The sequence below is a fragment of the Triticum dicoccoides genome, chromosome 3B, assembly GCF_002162155.2.
Source record: "Triticum dicoccoides isolate Atlit2015 ecotype Zavitan chromosome 3B, WEW_v2.0, whole genome shotgun sequence".
In the NCBI taxonomy this organism is placed as follows: Eukaryota; Viridiplantae; Streptophyta; class Magnoliopsida; order Poales; family Poaceae; genus Triticum; species Triticum dicoccoides.
Window position 1 is genome coordinate 332,404,901 of NC_041385.1, and position 10,324 is coordinate 332,415,224.

The window sequence follows — 10,324 nt, forward strand, 5'->3', positions numbered from 1 at the left end:
CGCCCGCTTGGCGCCCGCCTGGTCTCGATCGTCATGGCTTGCGTCACGGGCACCTCGCAAGGTACCCTGCCTTGATCTCCCCGCCTCCTCGCGAGCCCGCCTGATGAGGCTGCTTCCTGAGGAAGCTTCTGTTGTCCGCCATGCGAGGCTTGGCCCAACGCGAGGGTCTTGAGCTTAAGATGATGAAGCTGGGCTGCACTAGGCCCCCACTTGAGCCACGCCGCAGGCCGCAGGCAGGCAAGTCCGGGGACCCCCGTTCCCAGAACACTGACAGTAGCCTTCGGTCCCAAGGCGCGCCCGGACTTGGCTTAGCGGAGAAGCGAAGGGGTAAGTGCGAAGCGCCGCGGGCCCCAATAGCCTGTGGCCTTGGGTGCCACGTGGCGGATGATTGGACGTGTGGTCTCCGCTTCCCCATGACGCCTCGGCAACCGCACGACTTGACAGGTTCCTGCATGCAAAAATGGGTCATGATTACCTGCGATCATGGAGACCGACGGTTGGCCTCCTCCGGCTATAAGTACGGTGCGGTGCGAGCCCTTCCAGTCCATTCCTTCCTGCTACCCCCTTTATTCTTCTTCCTCGCCCTTGCACCACATTACGCCAATGGCACCAATCCACCGGTTTTCTGCAGAAGAGAAGGGAAAGGCCCCCCGAGAGGGTCCCGACCTGCTTCCGCCGAAGAAACGTCCAGTCCCCTACAGCCGAGATGAGGGCACTGGGAAGGAGACGTCGAGGCCTTGGTACGAGCGGCCGCCGCCTGGGTACCCGCTGCCCTTGTACGCCTGAATCGAGGGCCCTGGAGAAGAAAGCACCGAGCGACACCGACGGTGCACGTCGTTCCCCCTGGAGTCCATGCCGAGGGTTCTTCTCACGAGCTTGTGCTTCATGCTGCCATGCCTCCTCGATCCTGGATTCGCCTTCTCCCCTCCTTCGCCTTCGAGATCCCGCCGAGGGGGCCTCGGGAGCTTTGGCTGCAGCACGCCGACTGCAACACCCCTGCGACCGAGGCGGAGGTCGAGGTCGTCACCCCACGCACGGTCTTCCTAACCCGTGACTGGGGCGAGATCGCCAGGGTCTACCGGACAGGGGGCACCCTCGTAATCCACCTCGAATACGATGGCGCCTCCTTGATGTTCTTCAAGGTCTTCGCATGGAAGCACGCCGGCTGGAATGCTGCCCCAAGGGAGGCGGCCGAAGCATCGGCGTGGCAAGGGCCAGGCCTGCCAATCGCTTCCCTAGCCGCTCCTCAGGCAGCCGCAGAGGAGCCGGAGGGTCCAGCGACTCCGCCAAGCTCCACGCGACTCCAGAGACAAGCGATGATAGCTACGAGCCTCTGAGCTCGTGTCGCGCCCGAAGGAGGGCGGCTGCATCAGGCCGCCGGCGCTGCTGATCTGGATGGGGTTGGCACCGGCGCCTGACGACCCACTGTTGATGATGGCGTCTCCTGTGGAGGCGCGTGTAGTTATCGCTCCTTAGCACCTTTTGTTCCCTGCGAGGAATCGAAATGACACCCCATGGGGGTATGTAAGGCGGCTGCCATGTCTTTTGTGAATGGTACATCCTTGTCATGAAACAATGCAAGAGGCATGTTCTGCCCCGGCTCAGCTCCCCCTTTCTTTCCTCGCGAGGGCTTGGCACTCTACGCCAACAGGACCTGGTCCCCAGGCAGGCTTCAGCCGTCGCTGGTATGCCAGGTCGCGATGCCGTGGTCAAGGCTAGGAGGTGAGCGGCCCAAGGTCCAGTAAGAGCCCCAGTGTCACGATGCTCGGGAGGTCCCCTTTGGCGCTCAAGCAGCCTCCGCTGGGCAAGAAAGGCAGGCAACGTTGCCGTGACAGAGCTGCAGTAGGCAAGGGTTTAGCACTGAGTCGATTCAGTCTTTAGCGTGACTTATCTTGTAGGTTTGGAGTGGTTTTCGACGAAGTGTCGGGCCTGCGTGGCGGCAGCTGAGGTGTTGCTGGGTTAGGTCCTCGCGAGCTTCTTCCCTCTTCCCCGCACTTTCCTTCATGCTCTACGTCCTCAGGTCCCGTCTTTAGCGTGACTTATCTTGTAGGTTTGGAGTGGTTTTTGGCGAAGTATCGGGCATGCGTGGCGGCAGCTGAGGTGTTGCTGGCTTAGGTCCTCGCGAGCTTCTTCCCTCTTCCCCGCACTTTCCTTCATGCTCTACGTCCTCAGGTCCCGGCCCTCAAGCGAGCTCGGCCGCCGCTGGTATGACAGGTCACGATGCCGTGGGTCAAGGCCAGGGGGTGAGGGATGGAAAGCCAGTAAGAGCCCATGAGTCGTGATGCTCAGGCACCCCCCTTTTAATGCGCGAGCGGATCGTGCTGGAGATAGGGAGAGAAAGCTCGCGATGCCCCCAGCGCTACTGCTGGATTGGGTCCTGCATAACAATCATGAGGGAAAACAAGGTCTGTCGTTACGGTTGCCAGCCAACCATTGGTCGCTCCGAGGGAGTGATTGGGGCACTGAGGGCCTGGTGAGGTGGCGCCTTGCGGGGCTGCAGCGGCCAGAGCTCGGCCACTCAGATTTATCTGTGTTGCAGGGACGGACCCGTACGCAAGCGCCGTGCCAGAGCGAGCAGCTCCAAAGGTAGGCGTCAATCGAGCAGGCGATTAAGTCAGGCATGTTAAGCACGAAGGAGAAAATCCATTTAGATATATGCGGAGAAATCAAACGCCATTGGGTCAGGCCCGAGCAGCTTGGGGATAATGCAGCCCGAGGGGCGCCCCCAACATGGTAGGTAAAGAGCATAAGCAAAACGGATACATGCCGCAGGGACGGACCCAGGCGACTTGGGAATGATGCAGCCCTGTGGGCGCTCCCAGCTGAAAATGGAACTTTGAAAGATGTCACCTGATTCCGTTGGAGATGAAAGGATGTTGAAGTAGCGAACGACGCGTGGTGAGGAGGTCGTCCCTCACGATCTCCCTGGACCCGGAGCCTCGGGAGGCTCCGGGGGCACGAGTGGATCTTCGAGGACCATCTCCATCTCCGCCAGGACCATGCAACGCTTGACCTCTTGAGCCTCCAGGATGCTCCTCAGCAGGCGCTGATGAGTTGTGGCCGTGTTCGGCAAGCCAAGAGGCATGCGAACATAGCTCTGAAGTGGACCCTCGCAACGCCCCACGCGCGAAGGTCAGAGGCGCTGCTGAGACGCGGCTCGGTTGAGCTCTGCCACGTCGATGCAGACATGCAGCCAACCATCCTCACCTGGATGTGGGGCTACGGCAGGCAAGCGGCGGCTGCCGCGCATGACTCTTGACTCATGTAGCTCCTGAGTGTTTCTCACGATGAACTCCTGAGGGTTTGGCCCTCCTTGCCTCATACCTTCTTGAGGGAAGCGTGCTTTGAAGCACGCCTCCAAGTGGTGCCCGAGCGCCTCCCTGGTGACCTCGGCAATGTCGGTGGCCCTCCAGGAGAGATCCCTCGAGCCCTGCCCGAGGAGGGCGCTGGGCGTGCCTTCCTATGCGATAGAGGGTGGCGCCCCTTGATCGAGCATGGATCCTGACGAAATTCCTCTGGAGGCGCCTGCCTCCTGATGGTTTGGGCCAGGTGAAGTCTTCTTCTTCTTAGGGACTGCCTCGGGAAGGCTCCCGCTCCTATAATCCGGGTCTTCCATTGCCGCGGCCAGGAAGGCACGCTCAAGAGAAAACACTGCATCCTTTTCTTCGCAGGGGACTGTGATGACTCCACCGCTTCCTGGCATCTTGAGCACGTTGTAGCCATGGTGAGTCACTGCCATGAACTTGGCCAGGGCTGGGTACCCGAGGATGGCATTGTATGGCAGGCGAATGTGGGCGACGTCGAAGTCGATGAGCTTGGTGCGGTAGTTGTTGCGCTACCCAAAGGTGACAGGAAGGTGAACTTGCCCAATCGGAACAGTGGAACCGTCAGTGACTCCTGAGAAAGGCTTGGTCGGCTGAAGCTGATCGTATGGCACATGGAGATTGTTGAACGTTTCGACGGACAAGACGTTTAGTCCTGCTCCGCCATCAATGAGGGTCCTGGTGACTTGCACGTTGCTGATTACTAGGGAACAAAGCATTGGGAGGACACCGGCCGTTGTCGCGCACTTGAGCTGATCCGCTGAGTTGAATGTGATAGCGCACGCTGACCACCTGAGAGGGCGCGTGGCCTCAAGCCTGGGGAGGACTGCATTCACTTCGCGAGCAAACTGCTTGAAGATGCGTTGTGAGGCCGGGGCCTGGGCGCCGCCCAGGATGCAAGCGATTGCGCGAGGCTCCTGGAAGCCCCCAGCCCCCTCTCCCGATGATGGTCTTCATTCTTCCTCGGCGGTGGTGGCAGAGGAGGGAGGCCTGCGTTGCCTTGTGGGCGATCCTCACGATGCTGATCCCTCCAACCTCCCTCGCGAGGCTGGTCCTGCCAGCGGTCCTCGCGAGGTCGGTCATGCCATCCTTGGCTAGGGCCACGGTCTTCCCATCGTCCTCCACCTCTTCCTCCTCCTCGGCCATAGCCCCCATCGTTGCACTCGGGGCGCCAGCCGATACGCCCATCTCGTACGGCCCTGAGCTCTTGGCATTCGTTGGTGTTGTGGGTGTGGAGTTCATTGTACACGCAGTATCGACTACCCTTGGATGACTCAGGTTGATCCCTGCCTTGCTTGGTGTCTGGCTCTGTTGCGAGCACAGCAGCTCCCTTACGCTTCACGTCCTTGACCTTGGGCTTCTTCTCTTTTGGATCTGCAGCCGGAAGCTCAAGGAGGGAGAGATGCCCTTCCTCAGCCCTGGCACACTTGGTCGCCATGTTGAACAGCTCCATGGATGTGCACAGGTCTTCATGGATTGCTAGCTCCTCTTTCATCTTGATGTCACGCACACCATCGGCGAAGGCTGAGATGATAGCTTCCTGAGTCACCCTGGGGATCTTGAGGCGAGTGTTGTTGAAGTGCAGGATGTACTTATGCAGGGTCTCTCCTGGCTGTTCCTTGATGCGGCGCAGGTCACTCATGGCCGGGGCCGGTCGCGAGTGCCTTGGAAGTTGGCGATGAAGCGAGTGCGCATCTTGTCCCAAGAGGAGATCGTGCGAGGAGGCAGGTTCAGGAGCCAGGTGCGAGCACCATCGAGCACCATGGGAAACCAACTTGCCATGACCTTTTCGTCCCTGTTGGCGGCTTCGATGCCCAACTCGTAGAGCTGGAGGAACTCCACGGGGACGGCAGTACCATCGTAGCGAGGAGGCAGGTCTGGCTTGAACTTGCCGGGCCATGCGACGCTATGCAGCTCGGCGGTGAAGGCGCGGCAGCCTGCGGTGGCCACCGGAGCCCTTTGCTGGTGCTGGGCTTGCTCCTGGAAATTTCCACGCACCGCTGCTTTGAGCAGCGCGGGGTCTTGACATGGTGGCACAGGAATGCGGTCAAAGGGCACCGGTGCTAGGAGCACGCGGGCACCTTCTTGGGGACGAGGGATTTCTTGGCAGCTCCTTTCTTGTCGCGCGGGCGCCGGACGCGGAGGGTCTCATCCTGGGGCCGCGTGCCTTGGAGCCAGGGCGCCCTCTTGGGGAGGAGGTGGCGGAGGCACCTCTTGATCCACGCCTCCTGCGCAGGACGGAGGGCGAGGCAGCTAGAGAGATGGCATAGGAGAGCCCCCTGCTGCGCTGACGAGGTCGGTGATGCGGGTGAGCCAGTCCTCGTAGAGATCCTCGACGGGAGGGTAGTGCAGGAGATCACGCGCCAGGAGCAGCATAGCGTGCGCGTCCATGGGGGCGCGACGGGCGTGGGATGACGAACCGGCTGGAGTTAGCGACGGGTGGCAGTGCGGCCTTCCCGCCGCACCGAAGGATGCAGGGACGAGGCCTGCTGCTCGTTCCCCGCCGGGCCGGTGGCGGCGTTGGCGGCAGGCGACAGGGAACGACAGGGGAATCCGCCGACGGGAGCCGTCTGGGCGAGTTAGGCGGCGAGAGCAGCCCGACGCTCGGCGCGGGCTCGGCGGTGCGATGGCGTCGAACACGAGGCGGTGGAAGAAGGATTTCGGTGCACCCCTACCTGGTGCGCCAAATTTCGGATATGTGGTTCCGGCAGACCCTGGAGGTTCGAACTCTGGGGTGCGCACGAAGATCTTTCCCCTACCTACTCACGTCTCGAAGCCTCACAAGGAATCTAAGATAGAAGGAAGAACACACAAGGGACACGAGGTTTATACTGGTTCAGGCCACCATTGTGGTGTAATACCCTACTCCAGTGTGTGGTGTGGTGGATTGCCTCAGGGGCTGATGGTGAATAATACAGAGGAAGAACAGCCTCGCGAGGGGCTGTTCTTGAGCTTGTGTGATCAATTGCTTGGTGAGTTCAATCGCCTCTCTCTAGTCTATGCGCAATCTGGATCCCCCCTACTCTGTGGTGGCTAGCTCTATTTATAGAGGGAGGCCCTGGGCCTCTTTCTAAATAATGAGCGGGAAGGGCGCCAACAATTGGCCATTTTGAAGGGGAACATCTAGTACACTTATCCTGACTAAAGTTGGTCTTCGATTGCCAAAGACTCTGACGGGGACGCCGCCCTAGGCTCCACGATGACCTCCATCCTGCCGTTCTGCTGGTCTTGGTCTTCTTGCACCGAAACGGTAACCTTTGCCTAATGCCTTGGCCTGCGCTTGCCCCCTTTGCACCGAAGGGGAAACCAGGACACTGCGTAGGCCGGCACCCGCCTGGTCTCGATCGTCATGGCTTGCGTCACGGGCACCTCGCGAGGTACCCTGCCTTGATCTCTCCGCCTCCTCATGAGCCCGCCTGATGACGCTGCTTCCTGAGGAAGCTTCTGTTGTCCTCCCCGCGAGGCTTGGCCACTCGCAAGGGTCTTGAGCTTGAGATGATGAAGCTGGGCTGCACTAGGCCCCCACTTGAGCCACGCCACAGGCCGCACGCAGGCAAGTCTGGGGACCCCCTTTCCCAGAATGCCAATAGATTCGCCTAAGTGGGGAAAACTCCTCTTCAAGAGAAGTCCACTGCCGCCGCCGCTAGCTGCCCGGAGTGGGATCCCAAGGCCGAGCCCCTGGTGAACTCATAAGTATAAAATCCTAACACACTCATGCGTCTGGACTGTTCATGGCATGACATTCTAATCCGAGCCATGCTTTTTCTTTTTCATTCCGACGAAGCCCCACGCCGAACAATCCTCGTCAGAAGATCTGCTGGATTCGGACGCTATGGAGAGCAGGACACCCCCGAAGGCCTCCTCCTCCAAACGTAGGAATGAAACCGAGGATTGTCCCAAAAGGACCTAGGCCACGGAGGAGGGAAGAAGGTCGCAAAGTCGGCGCCAGGTGGCCATGCTTCTGGGGCCGATCACACGAGAGAGAAATCTCCCATGGGTGTCGACGGCGGGGGTCATCTTGAATCCGGACCCAAGCCGGACACGATCCTAGAGACCCATAAGGTCCTTGAGTCAGACAGACAACCTCCGCCAATTGGAGGATGTATGCCTGCTCCACCAGGCACCTCTATCCAACCAGGGGTGCCGGATACTTTACTGGCGGCGCTGAAGGGCGCCTCCATCATTGATGAACACCGTGCCCTCATGGGTGCGGTGATTGAGTAGATTCAGTCCGCTGAGAGTAGACTGAATGAATCCTGTATCAGCCTCATAAGAGGCTTTGAGGTATGTTTAATGAGTTTTTTGGGGGAGTGTCATGGTATAGATAGTAGCCCCTGATACACTGTTCGGTGAAAGAAAGAACCGAGCAAGCATCTGTAGCGACTACTTCCTCTCAAGCTGCGGAAGTATCCGGACTGAGCCATAGTCTGGAGCGGGCCGAAGGAGAACTTGGCCAAGTGAAGAGACAGCTGGAGGTATGTAGAAACCTTGTTTATGTAGCACAAATGAATAAGTGTACATGATGGAAATATTTTTATAATGTGCTCTAGGAGCGACGGCCGAAATTGAGGCTCTCAGGAGGGCTGTGGCCGAAGACTAGAAGAAGGCAGCCGCAGAGCAGGCACTTCGTGAGAAACACGAGGCTAGGGTTGTTGAGGCTGAGCGAGAGCTTCAAGAGGCCGTGCAGCAATGCGAGACCTTGGAGCAAAGTTTAGCAGGGAAAGAATCCAAACTCTCCCAGGCTAGCGCAAGCCGCAAGTGATGCCCGGGGGGAAGCCCAAGGTGCCCTGAAGGAAATCTAGGAGGCGAGGAAGGTTGCGGCTAGTAAGGATTTTTCTATACAAAGCGAGTATTGGAGATGAGAAAATCAAATTTGACAACTTGAGTTTCGATGTATATAGGGGTATTTGCGGACCTTCCGCGCATCATATCTAATGCCGCCCAATTCTACTGAGCCGAAGGGGGGAATACTTCGGATAAGCACTTCTGGATGCAGTATCTGCCACTGAATTATCCAGTGCCTTTCTCCGATCAGCTGAGGCAGCTGGTCGAGCTGCATAAGGCGGCCGAGTTAGCCATGAAGGATTTAATTATCCCGCTGTGGTCTGCTGAGCCAATTCCAAGCAGCTACTTCGGACTCGTCAAGCGGCTTGTAAATGCCTGCCCTCGACTCGAAGTCATCAAGCGGTCGGTCTGCATAGAAGGTGCATGAATGGCCTTCGCCCGTGCCAAGGTGCATTTCGGGAAGATGGATGCAGAAAAGCTGATGACCGAGGGACCGTCGGAGGGGAAGGAACACCGCAAGCCCGAACCGTATTATGAAGGTGTCTTGAAAGGAGCCCGCCTTGCGGCGGAGCAATGTACCAAGGACATTATATTTCCATAAATACGGTCATGTTCGTCCTGTGTAATATTTGAACAAGGGCATTCTTATCATCTATTGCTTGTTGTTTGAAAGTTTTTCCTCCTGTGCGGCTGTTTTACATATTAATCCTGAGAGTCGGCCAGTCGTCGGCTTCCGCCCCAACGTAGTCAGTACGGGGGTGTTCGGGATAAACCTGAGCACTCTTTATCCCAATTTTGGGTCCCTAAAGGAGGTGTTCAGCACAGCGAACCAGGCAATAAGACTATAGGGCTTTATCGCTCTCACTTAGCCATAGGAGTTGTTACAAGGAAGGTAGGCGCAACCCCTGGTGTTCGGAAGACCGCAATAGGGGCTCTATAAGCGCCTGATCGGAAAAGGCCAATCCGTCGCATGCTACATTGGTTATAGCATTATGCGGAAGGAATCCTTAAAGATTTTGAACCTCTCGAACAGCTGACCAGCTCTCGCTACATCATGAATGTCAGTTTTCGGCTTCCTCTACTGAGGTGCTTGTCCGGAAGAACCGGGACACAATCGCAGTAGTTCTCCCAGTGCCACCTTAGCCAATATAGCGGATCGTAAGGTACCAAAACATAGGAGCCGGGCAAACCCAACTATTGACCCAAGACATGATTCGGAGTTGATGCATATAATGCTATAAGTTCGGGGTGCCGGACTACCGTGAAGCTGTTCGGACTTTTTTGCCGTAGTATGGGCGTGATGAAGCCCCTGGCATATTAAGGCATATCGCGATAAGCAGCCGCCTTTTAACAAAAGAGTTTTAAATAAGAAATAGCAGTAGGTGAGCATCACATAAATCCACATGTTGTATTTGAGTAATACGTCAATGCGTATGAGTACAGATGATGTGATAAAAAGAAATATGATTGCGGAACCTGCTGATACCCAGCGTGAGGAAGTTGTGTTCGGTTCCGGGGTGTAGTCGGATGATTATAGGGGAATATCTAGAGATTCCCTGACGCGCTCGAACTGTTCCCACGCCATCCATCATAGTGTACCTAAAGGTGAGCCTGTAAAGAAAACGTAAGAAATGGTGTTGCGCCACCTGGTGGTTGAGCCGCAGTATGTGGCTTGTATTATCCTTTTTTGGAGCGTTTTTAATTAATCTCTGGGCGGCCGGGGCTATCCTGCCGCGCAGTAGTCCGGACTCCTTTGATGGTGTCCGGGAGCTTGGTCTTCTACTCGAGGTTCGACTGTAAGGTGTCGTCCATTCTTCTTGTTGTTTAAAGCGGTGGTAGACTCTTCGGCCGTGAGGGGGAGTTTGGACCTGCCATTAACCGTGATGATGCCGCATGGACCGGGCATCTTTTATTTATGGTAGGCATAATGTGGCACCGCGTTGAATCGAGCGAATGCAGTTCGTCCGAGTAGTGCCTGATTGTCACTGCGACAGGGGACGATGTCGAACACTATGTCTTCTTGTCAGGACCCCGACTCAATGCCACATCGATCTAGCATGTAACACCTCATATCACTTTGCGGCCTCACGCACGGTACTCCCACGGGTGTCGTCTTACCTTTGCCCGGGACCGTTTGCGCCTTTTGGCACACGTATATGATAGTGTCGCTAGCATCCATATGATAAGGAGCCCGGGCTGACATGGCTAGTCGTAAA